The sequence below is a fragment of the Theropithecus gelada genome, chromosome 12 (genome assembly GCF_003255815.1).
Source record: "Theropithecus gelada isolate Dixy chromosome 12, Tgel_1.0, whole genome shotgun sequence".
In the NCBI taxonomy this organism is placed as follows: domain Eukaryota; kingdom Metazoa; phylum Chordata; class Mammalia; order Primates; family Cercopithecidae; genus Theropithecus; species Theropithecus gelada.
The window spans coordinates 13,604,915-13,616,971 of NC_037680.1; the positions used below are offsets into that span (position 1 = coordinate 13,604,915).

General features: G+C 38.9%; 1 protein-coding gene and 1 pseudogene across 4 annotated transcripts in view; both read right to left on the reverse strand.

The window, feature by feature from the left end:
* The window catches only part of ZRANB3 (zinc finger RANBP2-type containing 3), a 310,204-nt gene that overhangs the window by 288,684 nt on the left and 9,463 nt on the right, over window positions 1–12,057 (reverse strand). The gene's annotated exons all lie outside the window — the stretch shown is intronic.
* LOC112636550 lies at window positions 2,206–3,577 on the reverse strand (annotated as a pseudogene). The gene has a single exon (XR_003122195.1). The product of XR_003122195.1 is annotated as a ras GTPase-activating protein-binding protein 1 pseudogene (transcript).

The following is a 12,057-nucleotide window of genomic DNA, read 5'->3' on the forward strand; positions in this document are numbered from 1 at the left end:
GGGGAGAGGGAGAATAACAAAACAAAGCAAAACGACTCCTTTGCACTTTACAATTTTACTAAAAATTTTAATAGACACTCCAAAAAAATGTGGTAACTTGGGGTCACTCTGCCGCTTACATGATTTATTTTTATGAGGACTGACTCAGGCACAATATTTGTAAAAATAAACAATGAAACTAAAGTTATATTAATCAAAAATTTGTTTTAATAGTCACAAATAAGAGAAAAAATAGTTATTTAAATGTGAAGATTAAAGAAATCTAAAACATTATGAAAATGTACAGAAAAAAATTTCAGTTGAACTTAAGATTATAGTGTGGCTCACTGATGATTTAAGTAGATATTTGGATACATAAAGAACTTAAAAACATGTAGTGGTACAATCTAATGAATAGAACATGAATGTTTTTGTTAATCCTAAAAATAATTTTTAAAATATTATTTTCTATTTATAGGATCTAAAGTAAAAAAGGTATAACAACGAATATCTCATGTAGGTTCGGCCACATAGATTTAATTGCTACAAAAAGTCAGTTGTAACCAACATTACATTAATAAAAGAAGATGCAGATTTTATCTTCATTCTAGATTACCAAGAAATTAACAGTTATAATAATGTGCATACCTCTTTAATCATGAATACTGTATTCGGTTCACAGGTTCAGCTTAAAAGGTTTATTCAATATATGTATATTAATTTACTTGCAGTAAGGCAGGGGAAGCCTATCAAAATGAAACCAGCAATACATACTTTTTAAAAAATTTTTCTTCCGGAAAGATTTTAATAATCATTGACCATTTCCAAGAAACACCCACTGCATGCCCATCAATTAAAGAGAACCATAACAAAACAGAAAATTTACCATATGGCTATGACTTAAAGAAAAAATAATGTGGACAGGAGCACATCAGCAAAGTCCATTTAAAGTCACATTCCTTCTTACGGGCTATGAATAGGAGTCTGATTAGACACCAGAATAAAACTTACTACAAATGCTGAACCATTTAGGTCAAAGAACCTCTAGAGAAGCATCTGTCTTCAAAGGGATTCTAGCTTGAGACTCAATTTTAGAATAAGATATAACAGACATGTTAACAGAAGACATACAAGATGATAAAAGAGGGTTTCTACAATTCCCCACATACTCTGAACCTAATACAACAAATCCAGATATTAAAAAATTATTTTTCTTTAAACAATTGCCAAATCTAAAAGATAAACAGAAGGCACAACAGTTTTGTTATGGTTGTTATCTGGGTTTTGGGAATATTTTGTCTTTTGTTTTTTTACAAATACAAATTAAACATGAAAAAACTCTACTTCAAAAAAACTAACAGTTCAAGAAAAGCCTATCTAGTTGCATTCTAGACATTTAAAACCTATATCACAATTGAAATTTCAATGGTAAAAACAGTAGGTTTTAGAACTGTTTTGTGATCCTACATCAGAAGAAAAATTCTATTCCTTTTATTCAGTTTTTAAACATACCAGCGAGAATCAAAATTGTCAAATTTTCCAAATTTTAAACATACCAGTCAGAATCAGAATTGGCAAATTTTCCAAACCCACTGTAAAAACAGGTTTTAGAAATGTTTCATGATCCTATATCAAAATAAAAAATATATTCCTTTTATTCAGTTTTTAAACATTACCAGTGAGAATCAAAATTGTCAAATTTTCCAATGGCAATTTCTCCACACCAGAAAGTGGTCATGACTCTCAAAGAAGAAACAGTTTGGGGTTTTCCTGCCTTCAAAATGTTATCAAATCCTGTATTTCTCACAGGCTTTTGAAAACACAGAAAGTAAGAAATATTCCAATGAATGAAATGTACCAAATGTCAGCAATAACGCAAGACACATTCCTTTGGGGAAATGGCTGTTAGAAAAAAAATCCAGTCTGTACGTGCAAAATAAGCAAGGAAATTTGGTCTTTTTTTTTTCTTCTCCTTCTTCTTCTTCAAAAATCCATTACTCCTAAAATATCATTCCACAAAATTGGAAGTGAAAGACTAAAGGCCAGGAAAGGGAAGAGAGGGAGAAGGAGCACACACCATTAATACACAAAAGAAGTAAAATTATACTAACTAAAGCAGTTTATAACAAACTGGGGTCATACTCCAAGATACCAAAGGCTGGTCGAAGAAATTCACCATTCTGTAGGAACTAGGGTTCATATGGCCGCCTGAAGATCCATGAAGATTCACTGCCGTGGAGCAAGCCACCTTCCCACTCCAAATCCTGCTTTCTGTACCATACCTCCACAGGGAGGGCCTCTCATTCCACCACCCAGGCCACCTAAAGGGCCTCCAGGTCCACAAAGGCGATCATCTCGTGGGTCCCCTTCCCTAGCAGCTTGAGTCTTCTTCTCTTCCACAATCAGACGGACCTCACCTCTGAACATGATGGACCTGTTGCTAAGGACCTTCTGAACAGGCTCAGAATCATCAAACACAACAAAATCAAAATTGGGTGATTTCCCACCACTGTTAATGTGCAACTCCACCATGTTCCCATAATTTTGAAAGAAATCTTTAAGCTCTGATTTGTCTACTTTATGAGGCAGGTTGCCGATGAAGAGTTGGTGACTGTCAGGGTGTCTCACCATTCTTCGGGGTTCAATGTCACCTTGCTCACCAGCCTCACAGATTGGTCTGGGTCCCTTTTGGGGAGGAATATTTATTCGTTGTTCTCGTATTCTTTGATCCCTTTGAGGTCTCTGTGGTGGAACCTGAGATTCAGGCTTAGAGTCTGTACAGGGCTGTGAAGCTAGTACTTTGCAAACATGAGGAGGTATCCCAGTAACTGGAACAGCTCCACTGGGTGGAAGGTTGTTACTGGTCACAGATGCCCAAGAAAATGTCCTCAGGTCTTCCTATACTGTCTGAGATATGTCTGCAGGTGCTAGAGAACTCTTCTGAGCATCCTCAGGAGCAGTTTCTTCTAATACAAGCTCAAACTTTTCCTCTTGGATTTCAGATACATGTTCTTGTTCTGGTTCTGGTTCAGGATCAGGCTCCAGTTCAGCAACTGGCTCCTCTAAATGTTCTTCCATGTCATTACTGACAATTGCCTGATCATAGAAAGTTCCAGAATCAGAGGTGATTGCTGTCTTTCTTCAGGTTCCTCTACTTCTTCTTCAGACTCCTCCTGAGGCTCAGTGACAAACCCATCTTGGTGTCTGAGGATATCATTATGAACATAGAACTGATATGCAATAGACCCCTCAGGAGCAAGTACAAACATCTGCATGAATCTCCTCAAAGCCTGGTTGTTGTTAGAGAGAAGCACCATCACCTGGACTACCACACCATCATTTAGCATAGCATAAGCATCAACATGGAGAATCTTGGTGTGGCAGTTGGTGAAGTTTTGTGACATCACTTTCCTGTGGATTTCTTTCTGTCAAAGACTGCATCTGCTGGCTTTCCATTTGAATCCAATCCCCCATGGACATGAGAAGAGTTCTTTCCATAAAATCTATGCAGCATGTCTAGGGCCTGGTTCACCAGTGCATAATGCTGTCTCACAAATTTCCACCCAACCAGCAGGGGAGTAGGCTTCTCCATCACCATTGCTTTGGTCAATTCAACCTGGGGGGAAAAGTCAAATATGTCCAAACCTGCGCGGCTGAGAGGGAGAGGAACTAGCTCTGCTACACAGCACTGATGATGGCAGAAACCCCTCACGCAACTGTGTCTGCACCAGCAATACCTAATTTTTAATACCATGTTATTAAAATCAAAATGACAATATTGGCTAGGGAAATTTAGTGAAAGCAAAATCTAGTAGAACTTATTTTCTAAGCAATTCGCTTGGTAAGCAACACTTGAAAAAAAGAATGAAGGAAGTATTTATTTTCCATCTTTTAGGTCAAGACAGTGTTTTTGTACTCAATTGAGAACAAGGCAAATTCAACTGGAATTCACTGACTCATTTAAGTAAATAGTAGAATTGTATTGAGGAGAATCAGATATTGTTAAAACACACTACCTAGAGACTTATTTTGGAAATAACAAGTAAATGGCTGGTGAAGACAACTATATACACTTTGGGGAGATAATTTTTTTTTTTTAATTAAGAATGTATTGGATGAAATTTACTGCAGAATAGATAAAAAATTAGTAAATTAGAAAAGAGATTAAATGTAAATGGACTAAAAACAAATGAAAAGATTCCTATATTAAATTTAAAAATATATAAATTTACATGCTGCTTTTAAAAGACATATCCTTAAATAGAAGGATTCATAAACATTGAAAGTAAAAGAATTAAAAAAGACATACATGCCAAAGTATAGCTGGTATTGCTTTACATTATAACATAGGTTTCAGGCAAAAAAAAAAAATTATTAAAATAAACAAGAGCATTTTATAATGATAAAATATTTATTAGAAAAATTTATCCACGAAATATATCTTAATAAATATACAAGGCAAAAACTGATAAAAGTAAAAGGAAAATTTGACACAACCATATCTATCTATAACCACAGTGGAAAAGTTTAACACATGTCTCTCAGTAATTGATTATGCAAGCTGATTAAAATTGTAACAGGATAAAGATGATTTCAAGAACACAATAAACAAATCTGACCCATTTGGTGCAAAGACAGGAGTATTATTTTCAAGCTCATTGTGTGAAGCCAGCCTAAACAATCTCACAAGCACATTACAAGAAAAAACATACATAATATAATCTCTCATATTCATAGGTAAACAAAATATTAGCAAACCGAATATAGCAGTAACTAAAAGACTAAGACACCAAGACTGAAGTGGGCTTATTTCAGGAATGCACAGCTGATTACACTTTCAAGATTCAATCACTGACAAGCTGATCCTAAAATTCATATGGAAATGCAAGGAACCCAGAATAGCCAAAACAATCTTGAAAATGAACAAAGCTAGAGGACTTCTACTTCCTGGTTGTAAAATTTACTACAAAGTGATAACAATCAAGACAGTGTAGCACTACTAGCATAATGACAACCAGCTAGGTCAATGGAACAGAACTGAAAGTCCAGAAGCAAGCCCTTACATTTACAGTCAATTGAGTTTTGACAAGGGTGCTAAGAGGATTCAATAGGCAAAGAGTAACTTTTTCAACAAATAGTGCTGAGACAACTAGATGTCCATATAAAAGAATGAAATTAAACCCCCACCTCAGCTGCATATGAAAATTAACTTGAAATGGAACAAAGATTGAAACATAACAGCTAAAAAATAAAAATAAAAAAATAACAGCTAAAACTATAAAACTTCAAGGGGAAAACACAAGAGCAAATCTTTGTAATTTTGGGTTATGGTATGGCTTTAGATAACACTAAAAGCAAAAACATGAAGTCTTTGCACATGCCTATGTCCTGAATGGTATTGCCTAGGTTTTCCTCTAAGGTTTTTATGGTTTTAGGTCTTATGTTTAAGTCTTTAATCCATCTTGAGTTAATTTTTGGATAAGGTGTAAGGAAGGGGTCCTGTTTCAGTTTTCTGCTAGCCAGTTTTCCCAACACCATTTATTAAACAGGGAATCAATAGGGAATCCTTTCCCCATTTCCTGTTTTTGTCAGGTTTGTCAAAGATCAGATGGTTGTAGATGTGTAGTATTATTTCTGAGGCCTGTGTTCTGATCTATATATCTGTTTTGGTACCAGTACCATGCTGCTTTGGTTACTGTAGCTTTGTAGAATAGTTTCAAGTCAGTAGTACGATGCCTCCAGCTTTGTTCTTTTTGCCTAGGATTGTCTTGGCTATGTGGGCTCTTTTTTGGTTTCATATGAAATTTAAAGTAGTTTTTTCTAAGTCTGTGAAGAAAGTCAAAGGTAGCTGGATGGAGACAGCATTGAATTTGTAAGTTACTTTGGGCAGTATGGCCACTTTCACGATATTGATTCTTCCTATCCATGAGCATGAAATGTTTTTCCATTTGTTGTGCCCTCTCTTTATTACCTTGAGCAGTGGTTTGTAGTTCTCCTTGAAGAGATCCTTCACCTCCATTGTAAGTTGTATTCCTAGGTATTTGATTCTCTTTGTAGCAATTGTGAATGAGAGTTCAAACATGTTTTGGCTCTCTATTCTAGTGTATAAAAATGCTTGTGATTTTTGCATACTGATTTTGTATCCTGAGACTCTGCTGAAGTTGCTTATCAGCTTAGGAAGATTTGGGGCTGAGATGATGGGGTTTTCTAAATATACAATCATGTCATCTGCAAACAGAGACAATTTGACTTACTCTCTTCCTATCTGAATACCTTTTATTTCTTTCTCTTGCCTGATTGCCCTGGCCAGAACTACCATACTATGTTGAATAGGAGTGGTGAAAGAAGGCATCCTTTGTGCCGGTTTTCAAAGAGAATGTTTTCAGCTTTCACCCATTCAGTATGATATTGGCCGTGAGTTTGTCATAAATAGTTCTTATTATTTTGAGATACATTCCATTAATACCTAGTTTATTGAGAGTTTTTTTCAGCATGAAGGGATGTTGAATTTTATGGAAGGCCCTTTCTGCATCTATTGAGATAATCATGTGTTGTCATTGGTTATGTTTATGTGATGGATTACATTTATTGACTTGCGTATGTTGAACCAGCCTTGAATCCCAGGGATGAAGCCAACTTGATCTTGGTGGATAAGCTTTGTGATGTGCTGCTGGATTTGGTTTGCCAGTATTTTATTGAATATTTTTGCATCGATGTTCATCAGGGATACTGGCCAGAAATCATCTTGTTTTGTTATGTCTCTGACAGGTTTTGGTATCAAGATGATGCTGGCCTCATAAAACGAGTTAAGTAGGAGTCCCTCTTTTTCTACTGTTTGGAATAATTTCAGAAGGAATGGTACCAGCTCCTCTTAGCACCTCTGGTACAAATTCAGCTGTGAATCTGTCTGGTCCTGGGCTGTTTTGGTTGGTAGGCTACTAATAGTTCTCTATTTCCTTCAATTCTGCTCTGATCTTAGTTATTTCTTATCTTCTGCTAGCTTTTGAATTTGTTTGTGATGTCAGGGTGTCAATTTTAGATCTTTCCCGCTTTCTCCTGTGTGAATTTAGTGCTATAAATTTCCCTTTAAATGCTGCTTTAGCTATGTCCCAGAGATTCTGGCACATTGTGTCTTTGTTCCCATTGGTTTCAAAGAACTTATTTCTGCCTTCATTTCGTGATTTACCCAGCAGTCATTCAGGAGCAGGTTGTTCAGTTTCCATGTAGTTGTGCGGTTTTGAGTGAGTTTCTTAATCCTGAATTCTAATTTGATTGCACTGTGATCTGAGAGACTGTTTGTTGATTTCCGTTCTTTTGCATTTGCTAAGGAGTGCATTACTTCCAATTATGTGGTCAATTTTAGCATAAGTGTGATGTGATGCTGAGAAGAACGTATATTCTGTTGATTTGGGGTGGAGAATTCTATAAACATCTATTAGGTCTGCTTGGCCCTGAGCTGAGTTCAAGTCCTGAATATCCTTGTTAATTTTCTGTCTCATTAATCTGTCTAATATTGACAGTGAAGTGTTAAAATCTCCAAATCTCCTACTACTACTGTATGGGAGTCTAAGTCTCTTTGTAGGTCTCTAAGAACTTGCTTTATGAATCTAGGTGCTCCTGTATTGGGTGCATATATATTTAGGATAGTTATGTCTTCTTGTTGCATTGATCCCTTTACTATTATATAATGCCCTTATCTCTTTTGATCTTTGTTGGTTTAAAGTCTGTTTTACCAGAGACTAGGATTGCAACTCCTGTTTTTTGTGGTTTTTTTTTTCTTTTTTCTTTTGCTTTCCATTTGCTTGGTAAATATTCCTCCATCCCTTTATTTGAGTCTATGTGTGTCTTTGCACGTGAGATGGGTCTTCCGAATACAGCACACCGACGGGTCTTCACTCTATCCAGTTTGCCAGTCTGTGTCTTTCAGTTGGGTCATTTAGCCCTTTTACATTTAAGGTTAATATTGTTATAGGTGAATCTGATCCTGTCATTATGATGCTAGCTGGTTATTTTGCCCATTAGTTGATGCAATTTCTTCATAGTGTTGATGGTCTTTACAATTTGGTATGTTTTTGCAGTGGCTGGTACCAGTTGTTTCTTTCCAAGTTTACTGCTTCCTTCAGGAGCTCTTGTAAGGCAGGCCTGGTGGTGACAAAATCTCTCAGCAATTGTTTGTCTGCAAAGGATTTTATTTCACCTTTGCTTATGAAGCTTAGTTTGGCTGGATATGAAATTCTGGGTTGAAAATTCTTTTCCTTAAGAATGTTGAATATTGGACCCTGCTCTCTTCTGGCTTGTAGGGTTTCTGAGAGATCCGCTGTTAGTCTGATGAACTTCCCTTTGTCACCCGGGTAACCCAATCTTTCTCTCTGGCTGCCCTTAACATTTTTTCCTTGATTTCAACCTTGGTGAATCTGACAATTATGTGTCTTGTGGTTGCTCTTCTCAAGAAGCATCTCTGTGGTGTTCTCTGTATTTCCTGAATTTGAATGTTGGCCCGTCGTGCTAGGTTGGGGAAGTTTTCCTGGATAACATCCTTAAGTGTGTTTTCCAACTTGGTTCCATTCTCCCTGTCACTTTCAGGTACACCAATCAAAAATAGGTTTGGTCTTTTCACATAGTCCCATATTTCTTGGAGGCTTTGTTCGTTCTTTTCATTCTTTTTTCTCTTTCCTCTAACCTTTTTTTGAAGTTCTTAGCTTCCCTGCCTTGGGTTAGAACATGCTCTTTAAGCTTGGAGGAGCTTGTTATTACCCACCTTCTGAAGCCTACTTCTGTCAATTCATCAAACTCATTCTCCATCCAGTTTTGTTCCCTTGCCGGCGAGGAGTGGGTGATTCTTTGGAGAAGAGGCATTCTGGTTTTGGGAATTTTCAGCCTTTTTGCGCTGTTTTTCCCTCATCTTCGTGGATTTATCTACCTTTGGTCTTTGATGTTGGTGACCTTCAGATGGGTCTTTGTATGGGCGTCCTTTTTGTTGATATTGATGCTACTCCTTTCTGTATGTTAGTTTTCCTTCTAACAGTCAGGACCCTCTGCTGCAGGTCTGTTGGAGTTTGCTAGAGGTCCATTCAAGACTCTGTTTGCCTGGGTATCACCAGCAGAAGCTGCAGAACAGCAAAGGTTGCTGCCTGTTCCTTCCTCTGGAAGCTTCATCCCAGAGGGGCACTGCCAGATGCCAGCCGGAGCTCTCCTGTATGAGGTGTCTCCCAGTCAGGAGGCATAGGGGTCAGGGACTCACTTGAGGAGACAGTCTACCCTTTAGCAGAGCTTGAGCACTGTGCTGGGAGACATGCAGCTGTCTTCAGAGCTAACAGGCAGGAAGGTTTAAGTCTGCTAAAGCTGTGACCACAGCCACCCCTTCCCTAAGGTGCTCTGTCCCAGGAAGATGGGAATTTTATCTATAAGCCCCTGACTGGGGCTGCTGCCTTTCTTTCAGAGATGCCCTGCCCAAAGAGGAGGAATCTAGAGAGGCAGTCTGGCTACAGCGGCTTTGTGTGCTGCGGTGGGTTCTGCACCCAGTTCAAACTTCCCAGTAGCTTTGTTTACACTGTGAGGGGAAAACCACCTACTCAAGCCTCAGTAATGGCAAATGCCCCTCCCCCCACCAAGCTCACCCATCCCAGATAGACTTCAGAATGTGTGCTGGCAGTGAGAATTTCAAGCCAGTGGATCTTAGCTTGCTAGCCTCCTGGGGGTGGGATCTCCTGAGGTAGACCACTTGGCTCCCTAGTTTCAGCCCCCTTTGCAGGGTAGTGAATGGTTCTGTCTCACTGGTGTTCCAGGACCCACTGCGGTATGAAAAACTCCTGCAGCTAGCTCGGTGTCTGCCCAAAAGGCCGCCTGGTTTTGTGCTTGAAACCCAGGGCCCTGGTGGTTTACGTACCCTAGGGAATCTCCTAGTCTGTGGGATACAAAGACCACGGGAAAAGCGTAGTATCTGGGCTGGAATGCACCGTTCCTCATGGCACAGTCCCTTGGCTAAGGGAAGGAGTTCCCTGATCCCTTGCACTTCCTGGGTGAGGAAACGCCCCACCCTGCTTGGGCTTGGCCTCCATGGGCTGTACCCACTATCTAACCAGTCCCAATGAGATGAGCTGAGAACCTCAGTTGGAAATGCAGAAATCACCGGCCTTCTGAGTTATCTTGCTGGGAGCTGCAGACTGGAGGTGTTCCTATTCAGCCATCTTGCCAGCCACCATAGTCCTGTAACTTGTAGTTATGGAGCTGGGTCACAAACTCAAGTCACGTGGCTACAGATGTCAGATGCCACACTTTTAGCTGCTATTCTAGATGCTTCCCCTACTGAGAAGATCTATCTGCTGGGAGGCACTGCAGCATGTTATCTCCTTGTTTGCTTAATCTTGCTTCCTACTTCTGTTTGTTGCTATCAAAAATTCCAAAATAACAGGGTTCAGGAGGGAGAATTTGGAGCTGACTGTTGGACAGGGAAAACTGTTTCTGTCCCTCAGATTAGGTGGTTCATCAGGGAGAGTCCATTTATTATTTTTAATTCCATTTATTATTTTATTTCATTTTATACAACCTACTTGAAAGGACAAAATTTTAGAAATGTATAATATTTTAGTGATTAGGTTGGGGTGAGATAGAAGTGATTGTGGCTATAAGAAGGCAAAATGAGGGATCTTCCTGGGATGGAAATGTTCTCTATTTTGACTGTGTCAATATCTTGGTTGTACTGTAGTTTTCTAAGATGTTACCACTGGAGGAAACTAGGGAAAGGTCCACGGTATCTCTCTGCATTATTTCTTACAACCTCCTGTGAATTTACAATGAACTCAAACAGTATGATCTTTTTTAGATCAAAAAAAAAATAAAACACCCTGGCTTGGGCATGATGATTACACTCATACTCCCAGAACTTTGGGAGGCAGCAGCAGAAAGATCACTCGAGCCAGGGAGGTCCAGGCTGCAGTGAGCTAAACAGAGCAAGACCCAGAAAGATAAAACTCCAAGATCATGTAGCTAACAGCAGAGGTAAGACCTATATTTGGCTCTTTCATCCCTTTTTATCACATGAATGCTCCATCTCTACTTCAGGGCTAAATCCCACTGAAAATACCTATTTTAAATATTAATATACTGGCCCTATAAACAGTTATATCCCATAAAAAGTAATCATCCAACTCCCTGAATTTCATTTTTTCATGCATTCAACAAATAAGTATTCAGTTGTTCACATGTAGCAGACATTGCACTAGGCTCCGGGTATATAATAGTAAATATATTATTACATGCAGTTCTGAAGAAAGACTATAGGGGAAGTACTGGGTGTTAAGGGAGCATACGAACAGGACTAATTTTTCAGATTAAGTGTTCGGAAGTCTTCTAAATATACACACATCAAATGATACTTGAACAACATTAACCAGAGAGGAAGCGATCAAAGAGTGTTTTTGGAAGAGTATATGGTATGCATAAAGGCTGTGAATTGGAGGTAAAAGTAAGGAAGCAAGCAGTAAGGAATTCTCAGTCTTCATCTTACTGGACCTATCAGTAATCACTCCCTCTTCATTAAATCTTTTTTTTCCCACTTAAATTCTTTTTTCTTTTTTGGTCGGGCACGGTGGCTCACACCTGTAATCCCAGCACTTTGCGAGGCCAAGGAGGGTGGATCATTTGAGGTAAGCTGTTCAAGACCAGCCTGGCCAACATGGCGAAACCCCATCTCTACTAAAAATAAAAAATAAAAAAATTAGCCGGGCGTGGTGGCAGGTCTTTGCCTGTAATCACAGCTACTGGGGAGGCTGAGGCAGGAGATCGGTTGAACTCAGGAGACGGAGGTTGCAGTGAGCCAAGTTCATGCCATTGTACTCCAGCCTGGGCGACAGAGTAAGACTCCACCTCAAAGAGAAAAAATGAATTTTTTTTTTTTTTTTTTTTGAGACAAAGTCTTGCTCTGTCACTCTGCCTGGAGTACAGGGGTGCAATATTAGCTCTCTGTAACCTCAAACTCCTAGGCTCACACAACCTCCTGCCTTAGCCCCTCAAGCAGCTTGGACTACAGGCATCTGCCACCACACCCGGCTAATTGTTTTTTTTTTTTTTTTTTTTTTT